Genomic DNA, 19,034 nt, shown 5'->3' with positions numbered 1-19,034 from the left:
ATTATACCCACATATGCTGGATGAAAAAATGTTTTATTTAAATAAATATTGTAATTATAAAATGACTGAAAAAATGGACTTAAAAAATAATAAAATGAACGCTCTACATCAGCTGTCGTGGTTGGGGCATACTTGAAATATGCCATATCTTGTTAAGTCTTCAGGTATATCTAAACTACCAACGTTTTCTTCTTCTCCGTTTAATATTTTATTAATTTTATTAATATTTTATTAAGATTAAAGATGTTTCAAGTTTGACTTTTGACCACAGATATAGACATACGATAACAACAAGAGGTTACGGTATTGCATGCCACTCCAAACCGGGTTTAACACATGTTCCTGCTATTATTACCACTGCGTTAAAATTACAACTGAAAAACTGTATCGTTCATATTCAAGAAAATTTACAAATGAGAAAAACATATTATTCAAATGAGAAATAAAGCAAAAACAAGAGGAACTCGTGAAATCATATATTTATATGACCTTACCGGCTAAATATGCAAAAATATGCAAAATAAGATTTCGTATTCAATTTATAAATAACGCAAAACCATTTTCTTATACGATGTAGCAAAAAAAACATGCAAATGCATGAAATTCACAGCCCTGCTAATAGGTAAGTAATAATAACTATAAAATATTAACTAAACTATTATTTCTTAGATTTTTCTTCTTCTTTATAAAAAATATATACTTATTTATCATGCTGATTAACAATAAAAGTAAAATATTATATAAATTAGGTTAGTATATTATATATTATATAAATAGTATTTGAAGGCGCGGTGGCGTGGTGTGTGGCCCTTGTAGAAATTTTTAATTCTATTATGAGTAGTGTCGGTCTGGATAATAATTAGGGCACAATAATTTTTAACAGGCCCCTTAACAAAAAAAAAATTTTCCTAGGCAATTTGGTTTTCTGTGTATACAAGTAATATCTTACTATAACTAAGTCTAAACTCATAACAGTGGTATTAATTTTATTATTAGATAGTATGTTATTGTGTTAAATTTAATTAAGTTAATATAAACAAAAAGGTGGGTAAGTGGATGTCGCTCTACTGTACAGTAGGTTACAAGTGGGTCACTGTAATGGATGGTGTTAAATCGGAATTCAATAATATAATATAATTATTTTATTTATTTATTCGTATGGCTTAACAAATCATTTACAGCAGAATTAACAATAAAATAATAAAATAAAATATAAACGTAAAGCATAATTTAACTAAATTTAGATTAGAAAGGTTAAGGTTTTATAAATATATAATATAATATGACATAACAATGCGTTACAGTTTACAGGTTACAAGTGTACGTCCAGTTCCCTTATCCACTTTACTGCTTCCGGTGTTATCGCGTGGATTCCTTCGATGCCCTGGTTGAATTTCCTTATCTGGCATTCCTTTATTATGTGATTTATGGTTTGTCTATCGTTTCCGCAATCGCATGCTGGGCTGTCTTGGAGTCACCATTTAAACATCATATCAGCGCAACGGCCATGACCTGTTCGAAGACGATTTAGTACAGACCATTCATGTCTAGGCAGTTCCATACCCATAATTCCTTGATTGGGGTCCATCACCAGATTTTTGTTTTTGATTGGTAAAGTAGAGTTAGTCCATTCATCGCACCAGCACTTTTTGGTTTCAAATCCTGATCTTATTAGGTCTTTAGCTGTCTTCCAAGGTGGTTTCCTTGACTTTAGTCTGAGTGCTGGTATATCTTCTAATCTTTCGGCTAGCAGTGAGTTCCTCCTATCTTCGGCTTTTCTGATAGTATTAATAAGTTTCTGCTTTCTTCGTAGGTCTGGTGGAGCTATATTGGTTAGAACTGGTAGCCATTGTAACTGAGTGGACTTAACCGTGCCGCTAACCACTCTCATTACGCTATGCAATTGTGTGTCAACTTTTTTCACGTGTGCACTATTACACCACACTTGGGCACCGTATTCAGCTGCACTGTATGTTAGCGCCAGTGCTGCTATCCGTAATGTTTTAGCGCTAGCATCCCATTCTGTGCCGGCGAGTTTTTGAATTAAATTGACTCTGGATCGTACTTTCTTTCCAGTTTTGACAAGATGTTCCTTAAATGTGAGCGTACGATCCAGTGTTATTCCCAAGTATTTCGGCGTGAAGTTGTGCTTTAATTGTACTCCTTGGAATGTCACTTTCAACTCTTCTCTAGCCTTTTTGTTGTTTAGGTGAAAAGCACATACTTCAGTCTTGGTAGGGTTTGGTTTTAAACGCCATTTAGAGAAGTATTTGTTCATCGTACTGAGGTCTTCAGTAAGTGCTTTCCCACCGTCCTCTAAATCAGTGCTTTGATAAGCAATAGCAATATCGTCCGCGTATTGGAACTTAAGCCCTTTCGTAACAGGTAGGTCATGTATATATAAGTTAAATAGAGTCGGGGCAAGTACCGAACCCTGGGGAAGACCATTGAGTACTGTGCGCCAATTGCTTTCCTTATTACCCAAAAATACTTTGAAGCGGCGGTTCGTGAGCATTCTATCTAGGAGTGTGAATAATTTCTTGCATGGGTTGACCTTGGCGAACTTATTCAAAAGACCGTCTCTCCATACTGTGTCATACGCCGCTGACAAATCAATGAACGCTACACTAGTTTTAAATTTCCTTTGGAATCCAGATTCTATTAGAGTTGTGAGCGCTAGCACTTGCTCCTCACATCCTCGGTATTCCCTAAATCCAGCCTGTTCTATTGGTATCACGTCGTCGATATATGGTTGTATACGTTCTAAAATCATTCTTTCTAAGATCTTATACGTAACGCTCAGTAATGATATAGGTCGGTAATCTGCGGCTTCGTGACCATCTTTCCCGGGTTTTAATAACGCAATCACTTTCGCTCTTTTAAATTGTTTTGGTAGTTTTGCAGTATCTATAATATCATTATAAAACATAGTTAACCAGGTATGAGTTCTCGGACCTGCGAATTTAAAAAACTCAGAATATATCCCATCGAAGCCTGCAGCTTTGTTTATTTTGGTTTTCTTTATTGCGTTGTATACGTCATTTTGTGTAAAAGCAGCGTCCAGTGTTGGATGCGGCATTAGCATTTTCCTGTGATTTCTTAGTTCTGTTTTTATTAATCGTTTATGCTCTTTGTCTACTGAAAGTTTTCCAACGCTTTTTAATCTGGTTGCTACACTATTTGGTCTTAAGGTATGCTGACCTTTCGTGATATTATTTGAGGTGCCTAATTTTTTCATTAGGCTCCATGCTTTATGGCTGGAGTGGGTAAAGTCTAGATTTTCTGTCTTTTCATGCCATCTTTGTTTTCTTATTGAGTTTAAGTTGTTGATTAATTCATCCGCTATGTTATTATCTTTTGACCTTTGAAACTCCGCATACAGTTCATTACACGTTTCGTCCCAGCCTGGGATGAACTGCTTCCTGAAGCCCCTAGGAATGTGCTTTTTCGCTATCATTTTTATCGCTCCCACGAATCGATCGTAACACTCTGCCTTTGCTGGGATCCATTGTATTAGGTGATCTAGTTCCTTGGCGAATTCAGTCCAGTTGGCTTTCCTGAAATTCCATCTTGGTTTTGGGATTGATCTAATTATTGGAATTTTTAGGCCATATTCTAAGATCACCGGTCGATGCTGGCTGTGAGGAAAATCACAGAGAATACGGCGCGATGCCAGTTGTTTACTATCATTTGGAGGTTTCGATATTATGCTTAGATCTGGCGTGTACTCCTTCAGCCACCTTGCTGATCGAAAAGTTCCCTTGTCCTTTATGCTGAAGACAAGTTCCATATTCATTGTGTATAGCCATTCATATAATATATCTCCGTTTTCATCATTTTCCTCATAGCCCCACGCCATATTATGGCTGTTAAAGTCACCCACATAGATAGCTGGGTGTTCAAAGGTTTTCATTGCATCACTCTCCCATTTGCTGTTTGGAGGTTTATATACATTCGTTACAGTAATACTGCCTATTTTCGTGGATAGTACTTGGGTGTTTCCTGAGTTGACTTTGTGGACTACCATCGTATCATCGATGTTATCTTTAACATACGTAGCTATACCATACTGCTTGTGGTGTATCGCTCCAATTACTGTGTATCCTGCGATGTAGCCTCTTTTTTGAAGGTCGTTGTCATCTTTCGTGTGCGTTTCTTGCAAGGCAATTACATCTATTCTTTCCTTGTTCATAATTTTAGTTAGAACTTCACACTTCGCTTTAGAAATTCCTTCAATGTTGAAGTGACAGATCCTAAGATCTTCACCAACATTAAGCGTCAAGTGGTCCTTAAAAGGACCGTTTACAGTTGGCATTACTGCCGTTTGCTGATGATGATTTGAAATGCTGGGCATCAGCGCCTGGTGGTGGTATTGATACGTTATTTATTTGCTTAATCTCGTGGATTTTAGCGAATTAACGTATGCAGGGAGGGCTACGAGCAAGCTACCACCTTCCTCCCCATAATATAATTGTATATTTGTATAAGAAAAACGAATCTGAGCAAAGACGATCACTCAGCCCATATTATTACTAAGTATATTTGATGATGGACTATTTACGTGGAGCCTTGTTTTCAATTTTCAATCCTTAGCTATAACGCCTATAACAGTTGAACATTTTATAAATTTTTAACTAAAAAATAATTATTAAATTATAAATTTGATAAATTTTGTCAAAATCTGAACTTTAAATGCTTATAAAAAAAAAATGTGCCAATGTATTTTTAATATTTTTCAACTGCTATTAGAATGATATATCAGGAGCCTTATATTAAATTTTCACGCTTTTTTACCCAACAAATAAAATTAAACAGCTCAAAAAGAGTCAAAATATTTTCAAAATTTTATGGTGTATAGAAAATGCTAATATAAACATTCAGTCAACATTTCATGTCCCTACGGTCATTTGTTTTAGAGTTTAAAACCAAAATCGATTTTCTCGAAAACAGATTTTGCGTAAAAATTCCCGTTTTTCCTTAATTTTTCTTTTGTTTTTCACGTCGCTTTTGAAAACTACTGGGAAATTTTTACTTTTGACCTAAGTACCAACTAGATTTACTTTCTTATCAGAAAAGTTACTGTTGAAGAAAATCCAAGCACTTTTACTGTCCTAAAAGGTGATGACAGACACAAAAAAAAAAAAAAATTAAAAAAATTAAAAAAAACATATCATTGTAAAATCAATACATTCATCGCTTCGCTCAGAACCTAAAATGATGTAAAGTTACAGCCTTTATAAAATATTATTGTACCAACGTGGAAACGCGAAGAATGAGGTCCTCTTCATTCTTTACGTTTCCACGTGGACCATTATTAAAAAGATCAATTTTGAATTGGAGAATTACAAGACAAAACAAAGACTAAAATATTAAAAAATGTTAGAAACAAATCTTAGATTCATAAAATTGTATTCAAAGAAATTTGTGTGTTATCTATTATATATAGGTACGTATCATTACAAAGTATTTCACAAAAACTATGTATTACTTAGAAAATATGATGTTCGCAGGTTAGAAGTGATATGATAAAATGTATTACTTTCTTGATTTTTAATGGAATTTATGCCAATAATTATACCACTAAATAGTTATGGACTTATGGTGAAACTTATTTACTCGATAATGGTCGCATATTTGATCTTGATGGTATAAAGAGTAATTCTCAATATTTTATTAAATCCGGTCATATTTTTGACTCAAACTATCATCGAGTAAATAAGTTTCACTATAACTATTTATAGTGGTATAATTATTGGTATAGTTTTCCACTGATTTGTGATTATGTCAAACAAAACAGGAAGATGATGTTTGGCTCTTTTGCTCATAGTTAAAACATACTGCAACAAGTCATATTTGGTGCTTCTAACTCAGTTCCAAGTACTGTATGAACAGCATAAGCTTCATCTAAATATTTTCTACCCACCAACATAATATATTTTGAAAAAATAAGAAAATCAAATATAAAAATATTATATAGACATATAGTTAAAATTGTTATTTAACTTCAAAAGTGGTTCTTTATCATCAGTAAACTCAAAAAATTGATGGGAAACAATTGGTAACCGAAAGTATTCCATTAAGTCTGGTAAATGTTTATTCCGATTTTCTCTATCATACTTGATCCATTTCATTAGAGATTTATACACCTATTCATAATTAGAACATTATTTAGTTTCGGTCAAGCCGTTTCGGAGGAGTTCAATGACAAACACTGCGGCACGACATTTTTATATATTCGATATACATGTCTACTTGATATTCTGTCGCACAATGTCCGCGATCCGACGTAGTCGGATTGCCTACCAGTGTGGCTGAATTGCACTTACTGCTGCGAGTTACATCCAAAATGATTTGAACAATTTCAACAAAGCCAAAAAAATGGTTGTCATTTTTTAAGAGCAACGCAGTGCACAGGGTCATCTAGTTTTAATATGAAATATTAATGAGAGAGATTTGATATCACACCCAAACGGTATAACCACTTGAATCCATTAAAACGTCGGCGTGAACAGTCCCAAAATGTCTATTTTTTAACTTTTCTCCTAAAGTATGATAGCCAGAAAGTTTGTTGATATCTCATTAAAAAGGGATTATCAAGTAGATACTAAATGTGGAATTAACATTTTTTTTTTTAAATTATTTAATTTTTCACAGATAAAAAAGAGATATTTTTTACTAAATTTTCATTTAGTGAAGTAGATTTCCGAAACTAGAGAATGGATTTTGTTGTTTGGGGTCTTGTTAGATTTTTAATTAGCTAGGAGAAGTGCAGTGAAGATTTTCAGAATTTAATCTCCAATCGTTAATTCACTACAAAGCTGTAAAGCTGAAAAACATCAAAAAAACGCCCAATAAAATTTGTTTTAATTTTTTTTAATTTTCTGAAGTGAATAAATAGTTATATTAAAGATTAAGTTCTGAAAATCTTCACTCCGCTCTCCGCTCTCCGGTTTCGGAGATCTATCTCACTAAATGAAAAAGAAAATGATTTTTCGTGGGGCTGTTCACACCGACATTTTTCTGGATTCAAATTGTTAAACCACTTGGGTGTGATATCAGTTAATAAATTTCTAAAAATTAAAAATCAAGAAAGTTGACATGCCGATCCCTGAATTGGCAAGCGGTTTTTTTTTTAAATTTTGTATCAAAATTGTATATTATTTTATACACGTGTCAGTCCCTGAGTTAATTTTGACCATAGTTCCGAATTGATAAACTTACAATTTGAGGTCTAAAACTTAAAAATTTCTTATCGTGGTTGGTGGAAGGGGGAGGGACTAAAATTCACAAAATATAATATCATTATATCATATTATACGTCCCCACAAAATCCGTCTACCGTGATAAAGTCGCCGCGGCTGCCCTGCATCACGCAATTTTATTGTTTTCGCGATAAAGGTCATTACACTGTAACCGTATTTCCTTATATATTATACACTTATTATTATTATACGGTATCGTATAATATTATGTACATTCATGTTGTAAACATTTTAACCCATTGTTGGTGTTTACGCATTGGATAGACGTGAGAACGTCTGAGCATAAATGCATAATAATAATATATAACATGCAGGACGCCAGGCAAACGTTTTTGGTCGTAATAATACGTGGGAGGCATAGGTAGGTACACGTTGTAAGTAAGTAAAACGGTACATGTGGCATTACGATGGCGTACATTTTCGTATATTCGTGATCTAGACATTACGTCTTATTCCTGCCGTATTCGCGAGCGTAAACAGTTTCGGGAAAAATATAGGTAAATTTGACCTCTCTCCGCTGTGGCATAATAAAAACATACTGTAGGTGCGACTAGGTATAGGTTATAGGTATAATATTATATTATTAACCCGGGAGCTGAATGACTACAACCAACGTCTTTTTAGTTATGTCTGATAACACGAGGAGTCGAGGAACTATACTCTAGGGAAAATGTGGTTGTAGTAAACCATATCAAATCATGGTTTGATAATAATTTATTGGAATTAAACCTATAAACAAAACCAAATACATGCTATTCAGAATTAATAATATTAATAACAATAATCACGAGGAAAACTAATTGTTCATTTATCTTGTTGTAATGACTTTAACTGAACACTCTGAACTCAAATTATTTTTTATTAACAGAAGTAGATATAGGTAGCATTAAATACCTTGGGTTACATTATTATCGTAGACTTAAATGGAGTGTATACATAAATTATTTGACAAAAAGTTGGAAAACTATTTTATATTCTAAAGGATATTAGATACATATGGATTATATGTACAACTTAAACGTGTTATCTATTTATCACTAGTACAATTAATTTTAAATTTTGGCATTGCATAACAGAATAATTAAGTATATTTTTTAATAATAGTACCTATAGCATCCATATTACCTTAAACATTCAAAATTTAGATCAACTTTTTAAAAAGCGTCTATTATTACTAATTTTTAAATATGTATATTTAATATCGAAAAAATGTTAAAATTTTCATTTTTGGTAAAATGAATCCACCGTATACTGGACCTGATTTATGTATTAAATTGAATATAAATATATTAAGTTTTTATAATTGTATTGTGTATAAAATTATAACTTTTTTCTAGTTTTAACTTTTAAGTGTATAGTATACTACAAAAATTGTAAGTGCCTAGTATTAATATATATCTTTTATTATCTATCAAAACATTGTTTATTCTTTCTTCTTTTTATTTTATAACTTCTTTGTAAACTAATTGAACTCTAAACCCCAGTACACACATTAGCTTACAGGGGTTTAATAACCTACTTAATATTTAAAAATAACTTGCGCATGACCCATATTAATTGGTTACAAAAAATAAATTATTATTATTACTATTATGTTATTATTAGGTGATGACGTTTTACTATTTTCTGTGATGTTTGTATAATATTATCCCTTTACAGTTGTAATAGCAACACAAGTAAGCTCTCTATAGATTATTGCAAACTATTTGACTGTTTTTAAACGTATACCTAGCTAGGTAATACAAATAATATAATAGACTCGAAGCTTACCAGCATTATAATTATATACATTTGTATTATGATTTTTTATATAATATAGGTAGGTACCTAGTCGATGATCATAAACTACGATAACTGTCGAAAAAATGCTTCAAAAGGGCGGGATGCAAGCCCGTCCATCACCTTATTATAAAAATGCACGTATGTAAGTATATTGTGAGTTGTGTCAGCCGACAGGTATGTGTTTTCCGATGTCCGCGGCGTGACAGTGACAAAGGTAGGTATAATTTATCGGTTTTAGTGGCGGAATATAGTGTATATAAATTTAATAGGTACCTACAATAATATATAGCCGTGCGCTCTGATATATTGTTGTGTACTGGTCGGCGAATAAAAAAAAAAATGTATATTAAAGCCTCGGAGGAAATGGAAAATTCCCGACGCCAACACGTCTAATTTCCGTTCGATTTCCGGAACGCCGACACAATTCCTATTTATTATTGCCGTGTAGGCATATAGTGCTGCAGTGTATGTCGAGTGAAACGGCGCGTTGTTATAGTTCAACGTCCGTGCAATAAAGCTGGAAATTCGGGTTTGAAATTTTGTGTGAATATAATCATGTAAATAATATAATATACCTAATAGTATTTAATATTTTTTGAAACTTTAATATTACGTGTAATATATATTTCTGATTTCAATAGGGTGTACATGATAAAGCAGTGGCGGTCAAATCGGAGAGGGGCGAGGGGGATAGATGAACTTTTCCCCAATATTTATGATCTTATAATGTCGTAAATTGTTTTAAATGATCAAAAAGTTCATGTTAAAAAAATCAGCCACCCCCATGACAAAATTATTTGACAGCCACTGATCTGAGCTTGTTTAAAGAGTGGCGCTAAACAGGGTTATATTAAAATTTGATGCGATGAAAACTTCTTGATAGACGACGGCGTATTTATGCAATTTAGTGATACAATTTCTTGACCACACGGACGAACACCAAAAGAAAAATCAACTATGGTGGACATTATACTAATATTGATATTAAGAAGATCAAAATGGTGATTCCGTCTTGGTGTGACACACAAATTCGACGAATTAAGTCCATTTGCGATCAAATTTTCCATGTCAATTTCAAATTTGTTTTTAGAATACTCATTGCTTCACTATATATTATACCAATAAATCATGGTAGATTGGAAGTACAACAATATAACATATCCTAAATTCCTATAAATATTTTAAAGTTTTAAGCACGATGTAATAAGGCACCACATGATTTTAAATAAATCTGTTAATAAAAACGCCAAGGGGCCGAGCAATCTCCACATGTTTTAATAAAAAAAAGGTTGTGTAAAGGCTGTGGCGCAAACTACAAAGGCACAAAAAAGGCATACCTACTATTTTTATATTATTTTATTAAAACTATGGTTATTAATACACATCTAGTCTATTTAGTAGGTATAATAGGTATGTACCTATCACAAGACACAAGACAAAAAAAACAATCTGGTTTAGCAAAAATGAATGATGAATCCGTTTTTAGTTTAATTTAACAAAAATAAAAGTGTGAAAGAGATAGAACTAAAATTTAGTTACTAAATAGAAAACAATAACTGGAAAAGACATTTTGATCGTTGTGAACATCTAAAAAGACTAGGTGTACATTCCTATCGAATGGAATAAATTATATTTACTGTTTGTATGATTCAGTGCAGCTATTTATTCGAAAACAAAATATTATATGTTTTATTTTTCATGCGGAATTATGCAACATTTATTATTATCTATGTTCAATAAATTGTAATTATTTAAAATAGTAGTTATATACCTAATTATAATATATGAACGTCAGAAAGTATAGCCTATATACTATATAGTATTACTATATAGATAGGTACTAATTTATTACAATATGTTTATTATTAAAAATTAAAATAATATTTTATTCTAGTTGTACCATCAGTGATCACAGACTTTTGAAAATTTAAACATCAAATATTTAACATTAACAAATAATGTACAAACCATTATTTTAAATTTGGCTATTGGAATAATTTAGTTAAAATATCTTTAACTTATTATAAATAATTTCTATATGATAGGTATGTGCCTATCTACTTTAATACTATAAATATTGTGTCTGTGTCCATATAGCTGTTACTCTGTGCACGTATCTAACGGACACAGTAGAAATCGAAATTGGTTTGAAAATGTTTGTTAGAAATGAAAGTAAGTAGATAATATATTATATTATACATATCTACCCAAGCTATACATAGTTTTAATACATTTTTCATTAAGGGGATTCGATACCGTGATTTTCTGTTTTTGTCTAACATACGCGCGAGATAGAATTTTAGACGGGTTCTTTGTCAAACATATACCAATTGATCTAATGAAGCGGTAAGAATTCTAAAAATATATTTGAATTTGTCGTCAAGACTATTGGAAATTTACTTTTCCACATTTTTGGTTTTTTGTTGAAATACGACAATTTTTAAATACTCTTTTTTTATATGACAGTTTTAGGAATTTGGGTTATAATATTCTAAAATATGGGAAAGTCGATTTCAAGTAGACTTGACGACAAATTCAAATATGTTTTCAGAATTATTATCGCTTCATTAGATCAATTGGTATGTCAGGCCAAAAATGCGTCTAAAATACTATGTCGCGCGTGTGTTAGACAAAAACAGACAATCACGGTAGGTATCGAATCTCCTGTAAAACGCTTCATTAAGCCGTATTCCTGGAATTACGAAACCATGTTTTTATGCCATATTTTGTCTACTAATGCGCCCTCTTAATTATCAAACGATATCTGCCTTCGGTATCAGTTATTACTTATATAATTCTAGATATTTTAATATTTTTTCTTGGGTATTGCGCACTTATAAATTCTAAAGATCCAAAACCTACACACTGCAGTTGTAGTCTGCAGGACAGTAACTTAGGTATCAACATGTATCTTTGATGTGCTTGAGTTCTGTCTCAATAAATATGTAAAATATAAATTTAAGTAGGTTTGCCCATTTATATATTATTTATATAATTTACACAGTTACATAGGTAGGTATTATACGTTAATAACAATTATTATTATACTGTAATTTTGTAGTGGAGATAAACATCAGGCCATCTACGTGATTGCTGGCTTAGGTATTTTAACAGTACTTAAACCCACATTATTTCGAAATAAATTGTTTTCCCATAAGTTGAAGTTACTAGAGAACATCACTATAGGAACCTACTTAAAATTTACAAGATCTTGGTTCACTATACTCCGATCATCTAAACTTTAAATAATAACTAAATTAATAATAGGTACTCGTTTGAAGTTATTAGATGAATAAATTATATATGAAACTGAAGACAAAATATCGCAGTATACTATAGATATGAAAATTGTACTTACTCGCTGCTATTCAACGAAGTAAAAACTTAGAAATTATAAAAGACTGTAGCAAATATTTTTTTTAAAAAATGATCTTTTGAAATGACTTCAAACTGTGTCAGACGTGTTAACTGTTATAAATATAACCCTGTTACTATAATACGATTTAATTTATTCGTTTAAATTATTATGTTTTGAAGTTTTAAACCATTCAAATTAATTTGCAATCGTGAAAAATAATTGTACGTTCTTAGGATTAACTATACGATGGACAAACCATCTTGTAGTGTATATAATAATATGCAAACAGTTTCATGTCTTCAATTTCGTGACGATATCTTCTATACCTACTATTACTATATATGTACCAACTATACCAGTGATGATTTCACGGTGATCTATACCGCAGTGAATATAATAATACTTAATGCATTTTCTCCAAAGTTTCAACTGACGCAGCATTTATTTATTTATCAAACGAATTTCTTCCAATCGTTTCGCACTGAGCCGAGTTAAGAGTCTATCGTGTCCGCTGCTATAGAATCTTATGATGGATTCACTATTGGACTCGAGTGGGCATACTATTATTGTGGGCTCCATCGCTATTCGCTGCCCAGAACTTGCGTGGACCTTGGATACCCTAAATCCGGCCTCGCGTACTTTCGCTATCGCAGTACAATATACGCAGTAGGTACGGATAACATATAATATGTATATATGTTTGAAGCGAGTGCGCAGTGAGTTTTAATTATTATTATAAACGCAGTATAGAGACAAAAACAACTCTTTTGTTCTTTGTGTTGTTCTCGAACTATTCTTTTCGCGATTGACTACTGGGACGAACGTACGTTTTTTTCTGCGAAGATTACAGCTGGCTGCAGTCTGCAGCTGCTCTGTTCGTGTCTGCATATTAATTGTTTGCGATTTCAATTTACAGCGCCCGTACATAATATATATAACATGTATGCGCTACATTATAATATATGATGCACAATATTGTTTCCTTGGTTTTTTCCTTTTCATCATCTATCCTTTTCGTACCCATCCGCATTTTCGTTCATTGTCCGCCGATGGCCGTGTTTTTGTTTGCTCGAATTTTCATTTTAAAGCCACCATATCATGTATTTTATCATTTGTACGCCACATAATACACGTTGAACGGACGAACAATGCACGCCATATTATTATACATCATACGATACGCCACATTATGTACCCCGTTGCCGGTAATGATGATACTTTTACCTTTTTTCTTATACGTCGAACGGACTAATTTATTACTTTTCATTCTTTAATCCTTCGAGTGCATCACATATCCTTAAATAGGTACACATTTGTTTTTCTGCATGTACACGACATCGGTACAGCACTCCGAGTATATTATAATATTATAGTGTATATATCGGTGGTTCCCAAAGGGCGTGCGTGATAAAGTCAAAATTGTGTCGTGAAAATTTGAACTTATTTCATGTAGATCTAAAGAATAAAAAAAATGTCACGCTCCATGTTTGTGTTATTTTCGTATATTGTGTAACCATTTTTTTACGTGATCATCGTGATTGGAATTTGGAGAGCGTGAGATTCGTTAAAAAATTAAAAATACAAACATAAAGTATAGGTAATTAAGAACCTTTTTGCACGTAGGTATCTTATTAGGTATCTCCCTTTTTATGATTGGAACATCTCCGTCCACTGAACTATATTATATTTTTAATGTGATTTTGACTTTTGGTTACCATTGAATAATTTTTAATATCAGTTAGGTGTTCATTGTGTTTTGTTGTTAGTTTTAAGGAAACACAAACAGCACTATATAGGTTCTTCCGTCAGTGTATCACTCTGTTTTAATTTGATCGCATTCGTTATGGAAAATAAACTTTCACAACTTTCACATGAATTTTGAGAGTATGGAATGAAACATATTTTTCAAAGAACATAATATTTCTGGACGTATGTTTGGCCAGCCCCCTCCCCCCCACCAAAGGAAATCCATAAACAAATTATGAAAATATATATGAAACCTTCATCGTATAAGAATGGGTAAGCATTTAATAAAAATCTTAAAAGAGATATATTTGAATTTTTATTTTATATTTAAATGGCCATGACGCGCCGTTTAACAAAAATATCACTTTAAAGATTTATTAATATTTAAAAAACTAAACGTTATATTGAATTTCTGATACGTTTATCGTATTATTAAAGGGCATGGACCAATTGCGCCTAAAACAAAATTTGTATTTTAGGGTCAGTCTACCAATTGCGCCTCTTATATTTTACGGTTAGTACACCAATTGCGCTCTTTATATTTTACGGTCAATATACCAATTGCGCTTGTATTCAAATTAACCTAGCGGCTACCTTCAGATATAAAAATATTGTTGTTCGATCTAAGTCCATCAACATCAACATAAAAACACCAAAATTCTTAAAAATTAAAAACGTTTTTATTGATCAATAATTGATTACTGGTTATAATATTATATTTTATAACAGTATCGGGAATTTTATCAAACGTCGTGTTATTATTATTGTAAAAATGTTTAAATGTGAATTATAATACTCCCAAAAATCATTTATTTGTTCATATATATTTTTACTATTTTTATAATTACAATTTAATTTTGAATAATTGACGATCAAACTTGTGATCAGTGTTGTACCTATTCGTTTATTTTTATTATATTTATAATTACAACTAACTAATAAGTTTTCCTTATCCTATATTATTTTATTGTTTAATTTGAAATAAACTTATTTATTTATTAATATTATATTATGTAGGCATTTGATACTTGGCGTACTTACCAGAAAATATTTTTTTAAATCAGCATGTTATTATTGACCAAATGTATTATTTTACTATTGTTGCCCTGCTATTAATATAGCCATCTTATTACTTTATGATTTAACCACCTATTATTTTATTTTAGTTTAGGCCTTAGGGTCAACACGTGACTTATAGGTCATGAGTTAAGTGCTGCCCTTAATTCATGTGCGGTAAGTAGTGCTAAGGTAATACAATTAACAGAAATATTATAACCTATTATACAGAAAAACCAAAAATAAGGAACTTCACATAGTTTGTTTTAAGAAATTACGGGTCGACATTTTTACAGCCGGCATAAATTATATTTCAGTCACCAAATACTTGATCTCAACCCCCCGTAAAAATCGTATAACTCCGGTCGAGCATTTATTATATAATTATAACTGACTAATAAGTTTTCCTTAGGTAGTGTAAAATGTGTAAGCGCAATTGGTCTATCGACCCTAAACATTTTAGAGCGCAATTGGTATATCAACCCTAAAATGTTTAGAGCGCAATTGGTATATGAAAAGGTAATTTTAAGCGCAATTGGTAAACTCCCTTATTAAATACATAAAATCACATATTAATACGTAAACTAAGTTTAAAAAATAAAACTTTTAGGTTGGTAAATCATTGTGTGAAGCGACTAACTTTTACTCGTATAAGATAGGCAATTGCGATGAACCGGGTGCTTGGGCCAAATGACGTCACACGGCTATTCTACATTTCTTAATATCTCTTAAAGTAATCATTTTATTTACATCGGATTTTCACCAAATCATTTAATATAGCCATAACTACAATAATTTAACATTTAAAATTTTTGTGTGTTGTGTGCTCCTTAAACTGCTTTTTATTGATATAAACTTAATAAATAATGAATTAATTTCAATAAAATCCAAGTTACGTTAATCTATAAATAATTAAATAATACATTTATTACAATTATTATTGATGATGCATATTGCATAAACATTTGCTTTTTATTATTTTAATCCATATTATTACTGGCTATTTATATATTTAAACAAATAAAAATAATAACTCAACTTAAGTTAACAAGTTAATTGTAAGTGTCCATATAGTTTAACTTAACTAAATTACAAAAAATTAGGATAACCATTAACTTTAAACTTTTTAAAACATTTTCTATCAACTTCGCTTATCTCAATTAAAAATGATCATATACTCGTAATAAATTAAATATTTTTAGTGCAACAACAAGTCATCTCCATTTATATGATATCTTTGTAAACTGTATTTAACAATCAGATTTTTCTGGTTATTGCACCTGACAACGCAGTTTTTTTTCTAAATATTGTGATATCAATAACTAATATTAACCAAAATATGGAGATGTCTTGTTGTTGCTCCAAGATCTTCAAATTATATATTATTGTTATCAAGTTATCAAAACTGTTAGGTGAGATACTGGTAAAGGTGACGGGTAAAAATACTTTACGTGTGTTTAGATTTCTTTTTACGGGTACGGGAATGTAATTGCCTATGTGCGGAAAGCATCAAATTTTTTTTATAGGTCCCTTTAAAAGAGTCATGCCCCGGGCCCCGCAAATTGTAGGGACGGTCCTACCTGTACTATATTATATATACAATACTTATTATTATAAACTTTTATATTTTATCTTTATTTACCTTTATAGTATAATTAATTTAATATGTTTTCTTGTGTATATTTATCTTTAATATTAATAATTTTTTTTATCTATAAAATTATACACTGTATTATGTAAATTAGACTAACGTCCGTTAAATAAATAAATATATATATATTTACACAATCACCCAGACAGCAATTTTTTGATTAATAATATTATTATAACACTGTAATAACGAATAATATTAGTATAACTTTATTATAATATTATTATAACATTATCATTACAAAATGCTGTCTGGGCACACATTAAACGATCTAAATCATTTAAGACTTTTAAACAATTATTATTGTTATTGCGTTTAGATTATTTATTACCAGCATATTGTAATATTATCTGGGATGTATTATCAAACATATAAATCATTACGAATTTGATAAAAAAAAAGTGGTGATTCTTGATTTTGGCGTAAAAGTAAGTACCTGCCTATACCTATACTCCGACTATAGTACTATAGTATACGACGTAACAACTCACAATATGATAATAATACTATTTTATACCTTTCGGGTAAACACAAGTAACTAACCTACGTACGTAGTGATCGGTGTTATCAATAATGGTTTCGCGTAATTCAATTTAATGGCAATTTATTTTGCATATTTTTTCAGCGTAAAGTGCATAAATTAATATTATTACTTATTACAGATTTTTTTACATTTGAAAATAATCTCATTATTTCTAGTGTATAGTATTATAATATGTATTTACTATATTGTAATAATAATCGCCTAATAACAGTACCTAATCATAAACTATAATGATTGTTTAATAATATAATGCTTACGTGTTATCATAAATAGATAAATATACGTACCTACCAGTTATTTCATATACGTACAACGTACCCAGAATGTAATATTATTTTATACAAACATGTTACATGTGGTTCTATACCTATCTATTAACGCATTTGTAAATAGTAAAACAATTTTATTTACAAAATATATGGGCTTTAATATAATACGTATATGAATTATTTATTTTTTATTATATAAGCAAATACACATGTTATATTATTATATAACATTCTCTTGGGGTTAAAATCCCTTAGTCCACTCCTAGATCCACGCCTGCAGGTGACTACCCACGCGTACACAACTTATATAGCTAGGTTATTACTAACCTAGTATATTATCACAAAGGTACTGACGCACTGTTAAAATGTTAATAGTATAATTTGAAAAAAAATACGGCTGATGGTGGGGGGCATGGCCTCTTTGCCCCCTGGCTATGTCACTGTCTGATACTATCACTATGATTGTGTGACAAAAAAAAAAAATTACGCGCAAAACACAACTGAATTTCTGAATACCCACATAGAGAACTTACATGCACAATATACACAAATACACAATTTATATACGACATAACATTGATTGTGTACAAATACTACAGCGTGTAAATTATTTTCAAATTAAGGTTTCAGGTTTGACGGGCTGAAATTGTTCGGTGTACTAAACTGCTCGACGATTTTTCAATGATCGTTACGCAATTTATTTTACAGTCATTTTTAAAAATGTGATCTCTGCAGGTTGACAAAAACGAGTAAAATCGAATTTAAACTTATCATTGCACGCTATCTATATATGTTACCTATATACGATAATGCAGCTACAATACTACTAGTTATATACATATTATTTTTTATCGTAATATAAATTATAAATACATTATTATCTACATACGTATATCACCTACATACATTCACGGCGTAATAATATAATATAATAATAAATCCACATAGCACGCGATAATACTCGATTTGCATTCATTTTGATATTATAATACTTATTTAAATTGAAATATTTCGCAAATATGAGCGAATTTGATACTTTTCGTCATCCTTGTGATTAATTACTTATACATACTACCTACTTTAATTGACAGAATATCGTAACATGCAGCGTTTTTATCTCGTTATAAACATCCCTCTCTCTAAAAGTAAATAGTACTTAATAGTTTCCAAGAGACGTATATTTAATACATATATTATACATACTATATATATACAGTATAAGACCTATACTAGATGTAGGTAAATAGATTATAATATATAGGCTATAATGCGATATGAACATAATATATGATTTATGTATTTATGTTCAACGATCGGATCATAATATTGTTGACGTGATATACCTATTTTTATATTATAATATGTA

This window comes from Metopolophium dirhodum, chromosome 5 (assembly GCF_019925205.1).
Source record: "Metopolophium dirhodum isolate CAU chromosome 5, ASM1992520v1, whole genome shotgun sequence".
NCBI lineage: Eukaryota > Metazoa > Arthropoda > Insecta > Hemiptera > Aphididae > Metopolophium > Metopolophium dirhodum.
Note: the sequence above shows the minus strand (reverse complement) of the source record.